General features: G+C 44.8%; 1 long non-coding RNA gene across 1 annotated transcript in view; it reads left to right on the top strand.

Annotated features, from left to right (window-relative positions):
• Positions 1-15,418: 15,418 nt before the first annotated feature.
• D830013O20Rik (RIKEN cDNA D830013O20 gene) overlaps positions 15,419-18,449 on the top strand; it is a 45,489-nt gene continuing 42,458 nt past the window's right edge. Inside the window, exon 1 of the long non-coding RNA NR_046013.1 lies at positions 15,419-15,579. This is a non-coding gene — a long non-coding RNA (RIKEN cDNA D830013O20 gene). The remainder of the gene's footprint in view (positions 15,580-18,449) is intronic.

Raw genomic sequence — 18,449 nt, 5'->3', positions numbered from 1 at the left:
GTGTTCTCCTGACCCGTCCCACACTCCATATTGCTGCCGACATCTGCAACTAATTGATGATCTATAAGTCAAAACTGTGACCAATGCAGAAAACCTTTAGCAAGGCCTGCCTGGGCTTAGCTAACACTCCTCAGTACATTGCATATTAGACTGGAAGACCCACCTTTTAACTGCCCAACCAAGAGCCAAACAGTAGCGCCGAGTATTTACCAGACATCAAACAATAACATGATTAGATAATAGGCTCACCAGTGAAAATCTAATTTAAAACCTTTACATTTTTTACATTTTTTTTACAATTTGGATTTTTAAAATGTAGACCTTTCTTGAGAGGTATAAAAAAAATACATGCTCAGCATACAATTTTATTAACTGAAGTAATTCTTTGTGTCAGCAAAATTAAATTTGACCATCTGAATATCTGAAGTACTTATGGCTCTTTAAGAAATCACAGGAAAGCCCTTCCAGTTGGCGCCAGCACCAGGTCACCTTGGGCGTGGAGTCAGTGGACACCCCCAAGGTCTCCTAGAGGACTCTCCATGTGATCTTAGGACTACCAGTGAGTTGAACACAACTTCTGTTCCAATCCAATCACACAGGACCTGAGACAGCATTAGGGAAGCAGAAAAGCCAGCCTGACCAGGGTCACAAATTCCTTCCGGTCAGTGCCAGCACCGGGTCACCTGGGCGTGGAGTTGGCAGACACCCCCAAGGTCCCTAGAGGACAGCTTCTGGGGAAGACCCATTTCAGGCTCCAGACATCCAGGCACCTTCCCTGCCAAAGGAGAGGTGTCCGCCCCACCCAGGAGGGCTTTGCCGGAGCACCTGGGGGCACCATCTTGGTTCCCGGATCCCTCTGAGACTAGTCTGTGCAGGGGAGAGTGTGGACTATAGAAGCTAACAGCTTCTGTGACAGGCCCTGTTTCAGGCCTTCATCTTCTGCCAGGAGGCAGGTCTGAATGCCAGATATCTGTGCACCTTCCCTGTAAGAGGAGAGCTTGCCTGCAGAGAGTGCTCTAACCACTGAAACTCAGAGGAGAGAACTAGTCTCCCAGGTCTGCTGATAGAGGCTATCACGAGAGGAACAAACCCTAACCAGAGACAACTATAACAACTAACTCCAGAGATTACCAGATGGTGAAAGGCAAACATAAGAATCTTACTAACAGAAACCAAGACCACTCACCATCATCAGATCACAGCACTCCCACCTCACCTACTCGTGGGCACCCCTACACACCCGAAAAACTAGACCCAGATTTAAAAGCATATCTCATGATGATGGTAGAGGACATCAAGAAGGACTTTAATAACTCACTTAAAGAAATACAGGAGAACACTGATAAAGAGTTACAAGTCCTTAAAGAAAAACAGGAAAGCACATCCAGTCAGGTGATGGAAATGAACAAAACCATACTAGACCTAAAAAGGGAAGTAGACACAATAAAAGAAAACCCAAAGTGAGGCAATGCTGGAAATGGAAACCCTAGGAAAGAAATCTGGAACCACAGATGCGACAGAATACAAGAGATGGAAGAGAGAATCTCAGGTGCAGAAGATTCCATAGAGAACATGGGCACAACAATCAAAGAAAAGGCAAAATGCAAAAAGATCCTAATTCAAAACACCCAGGAAATCCAGGACACAATGAGAAGACCAAACCTACAGATAATAGGAGTAGATGAGAATGAAGATTTTCAACTTAAAGGGCCAGCAAAAAGCTTCAACAAAATTATAGAAGAAAACTTCCCAAACCTAAAGAAAGAGATGCCCATGAACATACAAGAAGCCTACAGAACTCCAAATAGACTGGACCAGAAAAGAAATTCCTCCCAACACATAATAATCAGAACAACAAATGCACTAAATAAAGATAAAATATTAAAAGCAGTAAGGGAAAAAGGTCAAGTAACATATAAAGGCAGGCCTATCAGAATTACACCAGATTTTTCACCAGAGACTATGAAAGCCAGAAGATCCTGGACAGATGTTATACAGACACTAAGAGAACACATATGCCAGCCCAGGCTACTATACCCAGCCAAACTTTCAATTACCATAGTTGGAGAAACCAAAGTATTCCACAACAAAACCAAATTCACACATTATCTTTCCACGAATCCAGCCCTTCAAATGATAATAACAGAAAAAAAAAAAAAAAAAACCAATACAAGTACGGAAACCACGTCCTAGAAAAAGCAAGAAAGTAATCCTTCAACAAACCTAAAAGAAGACAGCCACAAGAACAGAATGCCAACTCTAACAACAAAAATAATAGGAAGCAACAATTACTTTTCCTTAATCTATCTTAATATCAATGGACTCAATTCCCCAATAAAAAGACGTAGACTAACAGACTGGCTACACAAACAGGACCCAACATTTTGCTGCTTACAGGAAATCCATCTCAGGGAAAAAGATAGACACTACCTCAGAATGAAAGGCTGGAAAACAATTTTTCAAGCAAATGGTCTGAAGAAACAAGCTGGAGTAGCCATTCTAATATCTAATAAAATCAACTTCCAACCCAAAGTTATCAAAAAAAACAAGGAGGGGCACTTCATACTCATCAAAGGTAAAATCTTCCAAGAGGAACTCTCAATTCTGAATATCTATGCTCCAAATGCAAGGGCAGTAACATTCATTAAAGAAACTTTAGTAAAGCTCAAAGCACACATTGCACCTCACACAATAATAGTGGGAGACTTCAATACACCACTTTCATCAATGGACAGATCGTGGAAACCAAAACTAAACAGGGACACAGTGAAACTAACAGAAGTTATGAAACAAATGGATTTAACAGATATCTACAGAACATTTTATCCTAAAACAAAAGGATATACCTTCTTCTCAGTACCTCATGGTACCTTCTCCAAAATCAACCATATAATTGGTCACAGAAGAGGCCTCAACAGATACAAAAATATTGAAATTGTCCCATGCATCCTATCAGATCACCATGGACTAAGGCTGATCTTCAATAACAACATAAATAATAGAAAGCCAACACTCACGTGGAAACTGAAACACACTCTTCTCAACGATACCTTGGTCAAGGAAGGAATAAAGAAAGAAATTAAAGACTTTTTAGAGTTTAATGAAAATGAAGCCACAGCATACCCAAATTTATGGGACACAATGAAAGCATTTCTAAGAGGAAAACTCATAGCTCTGAGTGCCTCCAAAAAGAAACTAGAGAGAGCACACACTAGCAGCTTAACAACACACCTAAAAGCTTTAGAACAAAAGGAAGCAAATTCGCCCAAGAGGAGTAGATGGCAGGAAATAATCAAACTCAGGGGCGAAATCAACCAAGTGGAAACAAGAAGAACCATTCAAAGAATCAACCAAACGAGGAGCTGGTTCTTTGAGAAAATCAACAAGATAGATACACCCTTAGCCAGACTCACTAGAGGGCACAGGGACAATATCCTAATTAACAAAATCAGAAATGAAAAGGGAGACATAACAACAGATCCTGAAGAAATCCAAAACACCATCAGATCCTTCTACAAAAGGCTATACTCAACAAAACTGGAAAACCTGGATGAAATGGACAAATTTCTAGACAGATACCAGGTAACAAAGTTAAATCAGGATCAGGCTAATGATCTAAACAGTCCTATATCCCCTAAAGAAATAGAAGCAGTCATTAATAGTCTCCCAACCAAAAAAAGTCCAGGACCAGATGGGCTTAGTACAGAGTTCTATCAGACCTTCAAAGAAGATCTAATTCCAGTTCTTCACAAACTATTCCACGAAATAGAAGCAGAAGGTACTCTACCCAATTCATTCTATGAATCCACAATTACTCTGATACCCAAACCACAGAAAGACCCAACATAGATAGGGAACTTCAGACCACTTTCCCTTATGAATATCAATGCAAAAATACTCAATAAAATTCTTGCTAACCAAATCCAAGAACACATTAAAACAATCATCCATCCTGACCAATTAGGTTTCATTCCAGGAATGCAGAGATGGTTTAATATACGGAAATCCATCAACGTAATCCATTATATAAACAAACTCAAAGACAAAAACCACATGATCATCTCGTTAGGTGCTGAGAAAGCATTTGACAAAATCCAAAACCCATTCATAATAAAAATCTTGGAAATATCAGGAATTCAAGGCCCATACCTAAACATGATAAAAGCAATCTACAGCAAACCAGTAGCCAACATCAAAGTAAATGGTGAGAAGCTGGAAGCAATCCCACTAAAATCAGGGACTAGACAAGGCTGCCCACTTTCTCCCTACCTATTCAACATTGTACTTAAAGTCCTAGCCAGAGCAATTAGACAACAAAAGGAGATCAGGGGATACAAATTGGAAAGGAAGAAGTCAAAATATCACTTTTTGCAGATATGATAGTATATATAAGTGACCCTAAAAATTCCACCAGAGAATTCCTAAACCTGATAAACAGCTCCAGTACAGTAGCTGGATATAAAGTTAACTCAAACAAGTCAATGGCCTTTCTCTACACAAAGGATAAACAGGCTGAGAAAGAAATCAGGGAAACAACACCCTTCTCAATAGTCACAAATAATATAAAATACCTTGGTGTGACTCTAACTAAGGATGTGAAAGATCTGTATGATAAGAACTTCAAGTCTCTGAAGAGAGAATTAAAGAAGATCTCAGAAGATGGAAAGATCTCCTATGCTCATGGATTGGTAGGATCAATATAGTAAAAATGGCTATCTTGCCAAAAGCAATCTACAGATTCAATGCAATGCCCATCAAAATTCCAACTCAGTTCTTCAACGAATTAGAAAGAGCAATCTGTAAATTCATCTGGAATAACAAAAAACCTAGGATAGCGAAACCTCTTCTCAAGGATAAAAGAACCTCTGGTGGAATCACCATGCCTGACCTAAAGCTGTACTACAGAGCAATTGTGATAAAAACTGCATGGTACTGGTATAGTCACAGACATGTAGACCAATGGAATAGAATTGAAGACCCAGAAATGAACCCACATATCTATGGTCACTTGATCTTTGACAAGGGAGCTAAAACCATCCAGTGGAAAAAAGACAGCATTTTCAACAAATTGTGCTAGCACAACTGGCGGTTATCATGTAGAAAAATGCAAATTGATCCATTCCTATCTCCTTGTACTAAGGTCAAATCTAAGTGGATCAAGGAACTCCACATAAAACCAGAGACACTGAAACTTATAGAGGAGAAAGTGGGGAAAAGCCTCAAAGATATGTGCACAGGGGAAAAATTCCTGAATAGAATAGCAATGCCTTGTGCTGTAAGATCAAGAATCGACAAATGGCACCTCATAAAATTGCAAAGCTTCTGTAAGGCAAAAGACACCGTCAATAAGACAAAAAGGCCACCAACAGATTGGAAAAGGATCTTTACCTATCCTAAATCAGATAGGGGACTAATATCCAATATATATAACAAATTCAAGAAGGTGGACTCCTGAAAATCAAATAACCCCATTAAAAATGGGGCTCAGAGCTAAACAAAGAATTCTCATCTGAGGAATACCGAATGGCTGAGAAGCACCTGAAAAAATGTTCAACATCCTTAATCATCAGGGAAATGCAAATCAAAGCAACCCTGAGATTCCACCTCACACCAGTCAGAATGGCTAAGATCAAAAACACAGGTGACAGCAGATGCTGGCGAGGATGTGGAGAAAGAGGAACACTCCTCCATTGTTGGTGAGATTGCAAGCTTGTACAACCACTCTGGAAATCAGTCTGGTGGTTCCTCAGAAAATTGGACATAGTACTACAGGAGGATCCCGCAATACCTCTCCTGGGCATATATCCAGAAGATGTTCCAACTGGTAAGAAGGACACATGCTCCTCTATGTTCATAGCAGCCTTATTTCTAATAGCCAGAAGCTGGAAAGAGCCCAGATACCCCTCAACAGAGGAATGGATACAGAAAATGTGGTACTTTACACAATGGAGTACTACTCAGCTATTAAAAAGAATGAATTTATGAAATTCCTAGGCAAATGGATGGACCTGGGTGGTATCATCCTGAGTGAGGTAACAATCACAAAAGAACTCACATGATATGTACTCACTGATAAGTGGATATTAGCCCAGAAACTTAGAATACCCAAGATGTAAGATACAATTTGCAAAACACATGAAACTCAAGAAGAACGAAGACCAAAGCGTGGACACTTTGCCCCTTCTTAGAATTGGGAACAAAACACCCATGGAAGGAGTTACAGAGACAAAGTTTGGAGCTGAGACGAAAGGATGAACCATCTAGAGACTGCCATACCCGGGGATCCATCCCATAATCAGCCTCCAAATGCTGACACCATTGCATACACTAGCAAGATTTTGCTGAAAGGACCCAGATATAACTGTCTCTTGTGAGGCTATGCTGGGGCCTAGCAAACACAGAAGTGGATGCTCACAGTCAGCTATTGGATGGATCACAGGGCCCCCAATGGAGGAGCTAGAGAAAGTACCCAAGGAGCTGAAGGGATCTGCAGCCCTATAGGTGGAAGAACAATATGAACTAACCAGTACCCCCCAGAGCTCGTGTCTCTAGCTGCATATGTATCAGAAGTTGGCCTAGTCGGCCATCAGTGGAAAGAGGGGCCCATTGGTCGTGCAAACTTTATATGCCTCAGTACAGGGGAACGCCAGGGCCAAGAAGTGGGAGTGGGTGGGTGGGTGGAGGGGGGAGGGTATGGGGGACTTTTGGGATAGCATTGGAAATGTAAATGAAGAAAATACCTAATTTAAAAAAAAGAAAGAAAGAGAGAGAGAAAGAGAGAGAGAGAGAGAGAGAGAGAGAGAGAGAGAGAGAGAGAGAGAGAGAGAGAGAAAGAAAGATCACAGGAAAGCCGGGCAGTGGTGATGCATGCCTTTAATCCCAGCACTGGGGAGGCAGAGAAAGGCAGATCTCTAACCTGGTCTACAGAGCAAGTACAAGGATAGCCAGGGCTATATAGAGAAACCCTGTCTCAGTTGGGTGAGGGGGTGAGAAATCATGGGAAAAGCCAACCTAGCTGCCTGAGAAAAATTTTGGGACACATACCCCTGAGCTGTGGCCCGGCTGTTCTATTTATCAGCTGGATCATGCTATTCAAGCCCCCAATCTCCTTGAGCCAGTTTCCCTGTCTGTGAAATGGGGACAATAGTATTGACCAACCACCCTCTCCTCCCAAGATGAACCCTTGTGAGAATTCACAGGCCCTTTAAAGAGAGGTGTTTGGCATACTCTCAACTGTGGCTACTAAGGCTACTAGCAAAAAGCTACAAAATGCAGTCTAAACCAGCAACATTTTTTTTTTAAGATGAAGTGAAGACAATGGAATTTGTAGCTGTTTGTTGCACACTGGGCTCTGTATAACTGTGGACATTTTCTTCCATCCCAGCTGCCTGGATTGGTAGCCTATAAAATAGGTGGCAGATGCAGAGGCCAGCACCAGCTCTGTGGGTGCAGGTGCCACATTAATCTCAAAGAGATAAGCTTTGTGGCCTGGGACACTGACAGACTCATCCTATAGGGCTCTGAAGCTGGGCAGGATGCAGACCAGTTCAGCAAACACAGGTCCACCCTTACCAAAACCCCCATGCCCTCCAGGAAGCTGGGACACATCAAAAGCCAAACCACCAAGCAGCCTCCCAATAAGCCACTCTGGGGCCGCACTTTGCACAACATAAATTGCTGATAGGTTCATCTGCCTCTCTTTCATGACCAGGATAGGGTATATCTATGTGTCAATCAAACATCTGTAAGTGATTAGCACCTGTTTCTCCTGCAGCCCAGGCTTGCCTGGTGCTAGGGGAAAGACAGGCGAGAACGACTGAGTACCTCCAAGGTGCTTAGACAAGGTATTTGGTACATTGTGTTTGTTATCTCTTTTACTCCATGGACACCTTTGTAACTAAGTATTTTTACTCTCATTCAGTTGAGGTTTAGAAATGTTAGTAACTTGGCGAAAGGCTAGGTGATTATAAATTAGGGTCCAATCAAAAATAGACAAAGTAATTCCATACTTGGGAGATCCTTCGGCAGACCAAGGGGAGATGCTAACTAGGTTCCCTAAGCCCCACCCCTGAGGGATGGTCAGCTGTGTAATAGTGAATGCACGAACATACAAATACACCCCCATACAAACGTACAACGCATGAATAACCCACCCATGCATACACACATAGCATGGAATGGAGGAACATGGTTGTCTCATCTGTTCTGTGCCACCTAACTTAAATCACGCCAGTCCTCTGTTCAGCTTGAATTCACCCCTAACGGAGAGCTGGCCAGGCCTCAGAACTCGGGCATCCATCACTTAGGTCTCAGGTTTGCTCCTCAGAGAGCAGCAGTTGACCACAACTGCCTGGCACCATTCCACCGTGAGGGAGTCACAGAAGTGGCATTTAAGTCCAGAGCGGAAAAAACACCCGAAGCTTGTTCGTTTTTCTGACAGGTGCTGGAGCCCATGAAAGGTCAGATTCCAGCTCGAAGTCACATCCTGGCTTAGTTGGCTCCAGGCACACAAAGGCCTGTCTGTCTCCCCGGGATCAAGGGGAGTGGGGATACAGGCCAAGGGCTTAAATTGAACAGCCGATGGCCCGCTCCTGCTGATCGGTTCCTTCACGGACATTGGCCTAAATGAAGCATTAGGAAGCCCAGCTGCCAAGGATGTGTGAAACAGGCAGGATAAAGAAGAATGCAGGCTTTTTTCTTCTGTGTAATTGCCAGAGATATTACCACCACCACCACCCCACCCCACCCCCAGCAGCCCATGAATTCAGGCCCTGACATCAGCCTGCTGTGGCTCATTTGTAAGAGCCCTGGGACATTTCTATTTCATGTTCAAAGCCTTGCCTGGCTGGAAAATTGAGTGAGTGCTGTCTCTCCAAAGCTCTCTACAAAGATGTTGTGAAAAGAAGTGTGTTCTCGTCCACGTGGTACATCCGGAGTAGTGCAGGCCTGTGCTGTTAGTGGAACACAGGGTGTGTGTTTGAATGCACGTAGCCGCATGCTTTTCAACCTGGAATGTTTGTCTTTGCAGCCTTTGTAAAAACATCCCCAGATTCAACATGGTTCCAAAGACCCTCGGTCCTTTAGTTCCTCACCAGCTATAGGCCGTGGTTATTTAATATCTATAAACGTCTATAAACCTATCCAAAAGATTCCTATCTCCTCTCTAGTCTTATGCCCTCACTCCAAGGGCTTTTCATCAGATTGTGGCACTGACAGCAACCTGAAAGATACCTTGGCGGCTTCATGTCCACCTCGTTTACAATGATTTGGACCTTTTCCATCCTTCTCTTTTCCATCCTGCACCCTCCCCCCGCCCCCCCCCCCCCCCGTAGGTTCTCATGTATCCCGGGCTAGCCCAAACTTGCTACTAGACCAAGAACTCCTAACTTTCCAACAGTCACTTCCATAATGCTGGGTTAAAGGCTTGTGTGAGCAGCTTTCAACTTGAGTCCTTATAATGAGGACTTCAATAGAAATGTCTTTTAAGTAGCAAGATCAGGGTATTAAGATTCAATTTGCATTTTATTTTATTTTATTTTATTTTATTTTATTTTATTTTATTGCCAGGAACAGTGGAGGGAGGGGAGCACGTGCCACGGTGTGCCCGAGGCAGCTTGCTGACGTCAGTTCTCTTCTTCTACCATGTGGGTCCCAGGAATCAAATTCAGGTCAGCAAGCTTGTTAGCAATCCATCTCACCAGTCCAAGATGGGAGTATTAATAACCTAAGAAGCAGCAAGCGCTTATAGAATAGCTGTTTTAAAATGATTTTTCCGAATCAGTTGAAGGTGTCACTTTAACAATGAAATAAGCAGTCGAAGCTAAAGTCTATCCTCTTCTCCCTGCTATTCTGAAATGTTCCAGAGTCAATCAAGTTCCTATACAGGAAAACCAACTTAGCAAGAGGATAAGGTTTTCAAAGGCTGCAGAATGTGCCCATGTCCCACCCTCCCTGTGTCCTGAATCAATCTCTATACCCTAAAATCCTGCCATTTCCCTCTTTAATTGGTAAGATTCTGCTCTGTTGGTGGAACCAATGATTCAACTCAACTGTCTTTAGCTAGTAGCCTATGTGAAAAGGCAGGTGTCCTCGGGGCCTATTCCACAGTCACCCTGTGATTTTGGCTTCTTATCTCCCACTAGGGAACACAGACATTCTCCAGGCAAACATGCTATGGTTATGCCTGCTATGGTCACTAGGCAAAGTTTTTCTCAGGTGTGGTCATATGAATTATTCCATTTTATAGAAAAGGAACCCTCATTCCTTTCTGATGTCAAGGATAGCGGTCCTAGCCACTGTGCTAAGGCGCCTCTCATCCTAACTGGGCTATGAGGAATAAAAAGTAATTGTCAGTTACAGGTGAGTTCAAAACAAAACAAAACAAAACAAAACTGTCACTATGTGTCAGGAAACGTAGGTGTTTATGTCCTCATTTCATATGTTAACGGATTAATAGACACATGAGACAAAGTAGAATCTCAGCCCGATCCAAGAAAGAGTAAGGGAGTTAGGGGCTTCAATGGGATGACAGACAGCGTGAGTCTGGCAGCATTCAGGTAGCTGGCTTCTGTGTTACTGTTATTTCTTAGTCTCTGAAATAATAATTGTGGCATCTACAGATCATGGACTGTCAGTAACATGTCCTGCCTTGTAGTTCCATTGGGGGATGTCAGCTTTCCAAAACCTGCGATTCCTCGGACTTACACAGTATCTGGGATGATTTCCACCACCACCCCTCTGTGTGTGTGTGTGTGTGTGTGTGTGTCTGTCTGTCTGTCTGTCTGTCTGTCTGTCTGTCTCTATGTGTGTCTGTTTGTCTCTATGTGTATGTGTGTGTGTGTGTGTGTGTGTGTGCCTGTCTTTCTGTGTGTGTGTGTGTGTGTGTGTGTGTGTGTGTGTGTGTGAGAGAGAGAGAGAGAGAGATTGGTGTACACCCTGCCATGTGTGCCTGTCACACTTCAGGGAGCGTTCGTTCATTTAAACAGCCAATTAAACTCTACTTCAGTCCTTGATGCACCGCAGTGCTTCCCAGTCTCCCTTCCCAGCAGGTCTTTAATTTGATAAAGAGCATCCAACAATGACTAGCAGAGGCTCGGTGAGTTCTTTAAGACCCATAGGTCCTTTATTTTGCTTTCAAGGTGTGCCTTCCTGTAAAAGGCTTGAGGTTTGTGCTTGCAAATGATTTTAAACAACGCTCCATGCTTCAATGAGAAAAGTATGCCTGCCGTGTCCTGGCACGTTACACATAAAGTCTCAATTTCATCATCATGTCAGGCTTTCACGGAGGCCAGAAGCAGATGGAAAACCCTCCGTACCCAATTGTGTGGAGGCCAGAGTTAGCGATGGAAGATGGGCTCCCTCTGAGAGTATAATGCTGAAAGATGACCTGGCTGTCATATCGAACGCCATTTATCCCATTTCTTGAACGTAATCTGAGAATCCAGATGGGCTGTATAAACACAGAAGGAGGTTCCTGGGAGTTCACTGGCTTAATGAAGCCCGTATGTTTGACTCATGTAATAAGTATTTAATCACGCTGATGAAATTCACTTAAACTTCAGCCACACACGCTGTTCGGCAGTCCTGATAACGCCCCAGCCCCACCGGAACAAGATAGGTGAGGTACAAATCGGATAATGTTTCTCAGGGAAGGTAGGCTTCAAGGGAAACGTCAGGTGGGCTAATGAGTTGTGAGCAGCTGGCCCATAGGCCAAGAACCTCTGGACTTGCTCTCCATCTGCTAATGTGAGATGATAAAGGACCAGCTTGCCCATGTTCTTGTTCTTAGCATCTGAATGATCAATTAGGAGGGCACAGCTGATGAAGACTTTCTGCTGAAGGCAACAGAAACCCTGATTCGGCCAGCGGGAACAATGCAGAAACTTTGTAACCGTGGCTAAGCAGAAGTTCCAAGAGCAGGGCTACAGACCTGCTGCAGGAACAGCTGACCTAGCTGTGCTCTGTGCCCCCTGGCGTGCTCAGGTGTTCTAGGGCAGCTGCCTCCCAGCAGTAACCTAGTGGAGGGGCAGCAGGAGAGAAGCCATTCGTTCCCTTAATGAGAAAGCAAGTTTTAGCTAAAGTGTCCCAAGCCTGGTCCCAAACATTTTCTGCTCTCACGCCAGACCCTGGCAGTAAGTCGGGGTCATGATGGTTGTGTATCCCTGATCCCAACAGGGCGGTATCTAACTAGAGCCAGAGCATGCCGGCCTGTGAAAACTGATAGTGTTCATCTCTCTCCAGCCCTGACTTTGGTGACCTGGTGGTGGTGGTTTGCAATGGCATTGGTGGGATGGTTTACACCACAGGAATTGGCAGCCCTTAAGAGTCAGGTGCTAAACATTTGCCAGCACATCACTGTGACAAGATCATCTTCCTTAGGGCTGGAACCTCAGTCAAAATGGGGTTCTCTAAGCTAGGAGGAGGATGTTGGTGGATCCAGAATTTGCAAATAGCTGTGTGCACATGAAGCTTGTGTGCTGCTCACTGGATATCCAATGCAATGCTAGAAAGAGCCTATGCAGCGGGTTCTTGTTGTTGTTATTGTTGTTGTTTTGAGACAAGGTTTTCTGTGTAACCCTGGCTGTCCTAGAACTTGCTCTGTAGACAAGGCTGACCTCAAACTCAGAAATCCATTTGCCTCCCTAGTCCTGGGATTAAAGATTGTCTGCCACCACACCTGGCTGCTTCTGCTTCTCTTCTTCTTCTTCTTCTTCTTCTTCTTCTTCTTCTTCTTCTTCTTCTTCTTCTTCTTCTTCTTCTTCTTCTTCTTCTTCTTCTTCTTCTTCTTCTTCTTCTTCTTCTTCTTCTCCTTCTCCTCCTCCTCCTCCTCCTCCTCCTCCTCCTCCTCCTTCTTTTTCTTTCTATTATCTCTTTCACATTCGATAATTACAGTGGTTTTATGACATCCTAAAACAATCCGGGGCTGGGGTTGTAGCTCAGTTGATGGAGTGCTTGTTTAAAATGCACTGAGTCCTAAGTTTGACCTTAGCACTGCAGAAACTGGGCATGGTGGTACATGCCTGTACTCCCAGCACGTGGAAGGTAGAGGCAAGAGAATCAGAAGCTAAGGAGCATCCTCAGCCACACGCCAAGTTTCAGACCAGCCTAGGCTCCGCGAGAATACCTTCCCCAAACAACAAACAAATATACTCAGAAGATGACTCAGTGATAAGAGAACTGGTGCTCTTGCAGAGGTCCTGGGTTCAATTCCCAGCACCCACATGGCAGCTCACAGCTGTCTAAAACTCCACTTAAGGATTTGATACCCGTTGGCTGACAGATTCACATGCAGGTAAAACACATCTACGCGTAGAACAAAATAAAAATAATAAATTTAAAGCACAGAAACGAACACCTGCCAGGTAGGTTTGACCTCTAAGAAAGTTCCTAGTTTCTTGTGGTTGATGTGGTTCTCTCTCTCTCTCTCTCTCCTTGGTGTCGGTTATGAGAGAAAAGGCTCTTCCTGCTTCTTCCTCTGGATGTCAGGCTCAGTACATTTGGGGCAGAAACAATACACCTGCCTTAACAGCTACAGTAACCTGATGCAAGTGGTCTGAGTACACTGACAGAACATGAGGAGATAGTCCACTCAGCAGCCTAGCCCAGAGGTTGGCAACTGTAACCCATGAGCTAAGAGTGCTTTTTTTTTTAACCTATTTTAAAATGGTTATAAAAACCCCCAAAGAATACTATTTTGTCATATTAAAGTAATGTGAAATTCCAACTGCAGTGTCCATAAATAATGTTTTATCGGAACACAGCCACACGTGTTTATTTGCATAGCATCTGTGGCTGTCCTCACACATAATGACAGAGTGGAGAAGCTGCAGCAGAGGTCACGTGACCAGCAAAGCTTCTCTTGGTTCCCAGCCAGCCCTTTCTGGAAAAAGGTTGCCAAGTCGTCACCTAATGTGTTCCAGTTGCTTGAAAAATCTAATGTCATGAGAAACGCTGTCTATTGTTTTTAATATTTTACTTCTTTGATTTACGTGTGTGTGTGTGTGTGTGTGTGTGTGTGTGTGTGTACATGTGTACAAACGCCATGGTGCATATGTGGAGGTCAGAGGAGAACTTTCATGAGTCAGGTTTTTTTTTTTTTCCACCGAGGGGATCCCACAGATCAATTCTGGTTGTCAGGCTTAGCCTCAAGCACCTTTGCCCAAGTCAGCCATCTTTCTAGTCCAATACTTCATCTCTCAATGCCACAGCAGAATGTCCCCAACTGGACAGACATCAAAAAGTGACTTACAGCCTGGTTAACCTGTGACTCCACAGGCTTTAGCTCAAGAACTGATAGCTGTGGCCAGGTAGGTGCCTTTCTCTTCATGACAAGTGACCAGATCTAGTGAGCCTTCATGCTGCATTGAAACATGTATTTATTGTGGTATTTCTACCTTGTACCCACTCATATTCTGGAATGCTACTTGCTTTATTCAAGCAACCTACATCTAACCTATGTTTAGAATGCTGTTTGTTTGTTTGTTTGTTTGTTTTGAGAGGTCTCTTCATGCAGCCCAGGTTGCCCTTGCGCTCACAGCAGTCTTCCTCGGTTGCCTGTTGAGGGATGGGATTAAAGGGTGTGAGCCGTCACACTCTGCCTGTTCAGTATTTTGATTGCTCTGCTAGTGCTCTGAATCTGTGGAGGCTGGAGCATCGTTTACTTCCTAAGCACAAGAACCTTGGCTAGTTCTCAGCTGTACCAGCCATGACGCGGCCTGCCTACGGCTTGGGACTTTCATCCTCAAAAGTCCAATAACAGTATATTCCTAGCGGGGTTTTGAGAGGTGTCAATGAATCATGTAAAGGACTTAGTCTAGTGCTTGAGGGCATAGATGCTCAAAAGTGGTGACATAGACTCCTTGCAACATTCTGTCCCTTGGAAAGGACAGCAGAGACTGCTCCCACAAACACTGCAGACCCATCTCTAACCCTCAAAAGTCCCCAGCCACCTAGCCTAAGGCTCTGGGGGGCTGCAGAGTCCAGGGCAACAGCAACTCCATGCAGCAGCCTGGATGCTCTGAGAAGCATGCCTGGCAGCCAAGGGTTTGCCAGCACCTCCTGCTGCTGGCTGCCACATTTGGAGCTGAAACCTAAGCATTGTGGCTTACATCATTGCCCTCTGGGCAGCATGGTGGGTGTGTGACACTGCCCACTCTTCCTCCTTGTCACCAGCATATGGCGAGATGGGAGGGGGACTGAACTCACAAGGGGGATGTCATGGTGTTTTCCGGTGTGCTCTCTATAGATGCTAGACTACACCTGTGTCCCAGTGCTTCCCAGGGCTTTGAGTGAGAGTGTCGTTGCCAAGGAATGTTGGCTACTGCAGCTAGCTAGATTGTGTGGCACTTCCCAGCCTCTCTCCTGCTCCATCTTGGCTGTGTTCCTGCCATTCTCATGCCAGAGGACATCACTGCCCTGATGTTGCACAAGGACAACATGGGGGCACAAGAGCGTTGGCTTGTTTCTCTTTTGAATTCCTGATTCAGAAAGCAATGGGTTCAGGGTCTTGGTGGATTGTGATTGATCTACTCCTGTGGAGAGAAACTCCAACCTCCTGGAGTCTCTTGCCAAGACATCAAGGTAAGATTTACGGAAAGGAAAGAGGAAATGAAGGAAGAAAAGAAGAAAGAAAGGAAGGGAGGGAGGGAGGGAGGGAGGGAGGGAGGAAAGAAGGAAGGAAAGAAGGAAGAAGAGTAGATGGTGGGTCAGATGAGAAAGGCTTGACTTTATTGCTATGACCTAGTCCTGTTCTAGCGGGAGAACATGATCCAGGTGAGAATCCTATGCCTAGCCTATGGTGCAGGCTATACAGAAATTGCTGAAGATGCCACAGTCAAAAGCCATCATCACTGACAACAGGTGCAGGGGGAGAGGGTAAGTGGAGCCTCCTCACCTTTGCCACCTCAAGCCAGGGTGCACACAGCACGAAGGGTCCCATATGTTCTATGAAGGGGCGGGAAGATGAACCGGGAGAAGGGTAAAAAACGACCTTGTCACTCTGGCTTCATGAATCTCTGGGAGGGAGACATCTCTTCTGCTGGTGACCCCGGTAGAGCCACCCAATGGTGAACCTGAGTATTGAGAGTCTCCAGGGCTCTACCCAATGGCGCAGTGCTAAAACCTTGGTTGCTTTTCTGGCAGTGGGGATACACACTGTCGCAAGGGCTAGGGGCTGTTGTCTGCCAGCTCGTGGCCACAGGCCCACGCTCCCTGAGGTGTGAGGGGGTGATGAACAGTGATAGATTGCTCTCTCTGGGATCTCTGCCCAGTGGCCTGGCACAGCTGGAATGTCCTTGGCCAGGTCTTTGTGAGCAGTCAGTCAGGAGATGGGTCGCATGATCAGACAGCTTGGGCTTGCTGGGGGATTTTTTTTTCTCCAGGTTTTAGAATCATCCAGGGTCATCTGAATGCCCTTGCAGCTCTTGTTAAATCCCTTAGGATCAGCTCTGAGTTCCAATTGTTCAGCTTGTGCTAAATTTGTTTAGCCTAAGTGGGCATACCCAAGGAGTAAATGTGTCAACGCTGCTGTATTCCCATCTGTCACGGAAGGGGAAGTGCACTCAGAAAAGGGGTAGCCGGTGTCCCTTGACCACCTTTCACGTGTTTCACCTTTCACACCCTTGGCCACCGTGAACTCACTCCCGGATGATGCACCTGCTCTGGACTATCCTCGTAGCAAACCTTTACTATGCAACGCCCCCTCCCTCCAAATCTGCCAAACTCAAGTGGCCTTACTCCTGCAAAGTGTTCCCTGAGACCTAGCTCGTTTTAAACACCGGAGAAACCACAGAAGCCTCGTTACTGCCCTATGGAACTCAAGTGGCCTTACTCCTGCAAAGTGTTCCCTGAGACCTAGCTCGTTTTAAACACCGGAGAAACCACAGAAGCCTCGTTACTGCCCTATGGCTGTGACAAAAATACCATGATCAAGGTGCTTTTAAAAGAAAGGGCGTATTTGGGCTTCTGGCTTCAGAGGGTTAGAGTCCGAAGGAGCAAAGATGTGGCAGCTAGAACTGGTGAGAACTCGTATCTCCATCCCTGAGAGGGAGGTAGGGTTAACTCAGAATGGTGCAAGGCTTTAGAAACTTCAAAGCCCATCCCCACCGACATACCTCCTCCAGTAAGGCTACCCTATCCCCTTGTCCCTAAACAGCCAGCAGCTGGAGACCAGGGTTTTAAACATATACACCTATGGAGGCTGGTCTCATTCAACCTACCACAGAGCCCTCATCTCTACCTGATTAATAAGTGACGATTAAGCCCCCGAGTCAGGTACTGCCAGTCCAGAAGAACACAAGATGTCTCCCTTTCCTGCCTTAGTGAATGTGAGAAGATGCACGGGCCCAGTACATACTTTGAAGGCGATGAGCAGGAAGCTGGAGGCAAACACCAAGGACTAAAGTGGAAAAGCCAGTGTAGGTGGGAACACAGTAAGTTCAGGGAAAATTAGTAGATAAAAGGAACCTGGTCCAGGCAGAGGGTGTCATGTGCTCCGAGAAATCACTAGGCAGGAGGCACAAATCCCATCTTTGACTGAAAGACAGACAGCCTCAGAACTCCGTGGAAAATAGATTACTGGAAGGAGGTACACAGTAGTCCAGACTCAGAATATTTTATGTATGTATGTATATGTGTGTAATATTGTATGTGTGTGATATATTGATATATATATATAGTATTGTATGTATTATGTATGTATGTATGTGTGTGTATATATATATATGTGTGTGTGTGTGTGTGTGTGTGTGTGTGTGTTTTCTGTTGTACTGGGACTAAATCAAGAAGCCTTGTGCATGAGCACTCTGGCATGAACTCCATCCCCAGCAGTTCATTTGATTTTTAAATCTCTTGGTAGAGGGGCACTTGCCTCCTTCTCGTTGGTTCGCTTCCTCCCTTCCAAAGCCGAGTCAGACGCAGGTCTTAGTTTGCTCATTTGTATCTGCAGCGACAGGCCATTCAATGGATCCCAGGTGGATGGATGAGATGTGTAGTTGGTGCTCAACTTGCTGAGCAGATTTCAGGCCCATCCCCCTTTTCCCTTCCCTTTCCAAAGGGGAGGAAGAGCATAGAGATCCAAACAGCCAGAGAAACTGCCTTGACCTTCGTCCTGAGGTAACCCTGGCACCTGAGACACAAAGTCTGAAGGCCTGGAACTGCTTGGGGCTCCCAGTGCCTTTCCAGGTGGTAGAGATGCCAAGGTAGTACTCTGCAAGATCAAGCACCTTTTATGGCCTCATCCGAGTCTTGGACACAAGACTTAAGTTTGCCATAGTCTTCTTACAACAATTTACAAATGGTTGCCCTATGTACAATACTGCCCAGTTAAAACAAGTTAAGTACTTTATGCCATGAACAGAATGTGATCTGCGGCAACAAGCATCACTCACGGGCATCTTTTTCTATTTCAGTTCAATTCCGGTTTCTGCATTAGGCACCGGGAGCCAGGAAGG

The sequence above is a fragment of the Mus musculus genome, chromosome 12 (genome assembly GCF_000001635.26).
Source record: "Mus musculus strain C57BL/6J chromosome 12, GRCm38.p6 C57BL/6J".
NCBI classification, from domain to species: domain Eukaryota; kingdom Metazoa; phylum Chordata; class Mammalia; order Rodentia; family Muridae; genus Mus; species Mus musculus.
Note: the sequence above shows the minus strand (reverse complement) of the source record. Positions and strands in the feature narration are given on the sequence as shown.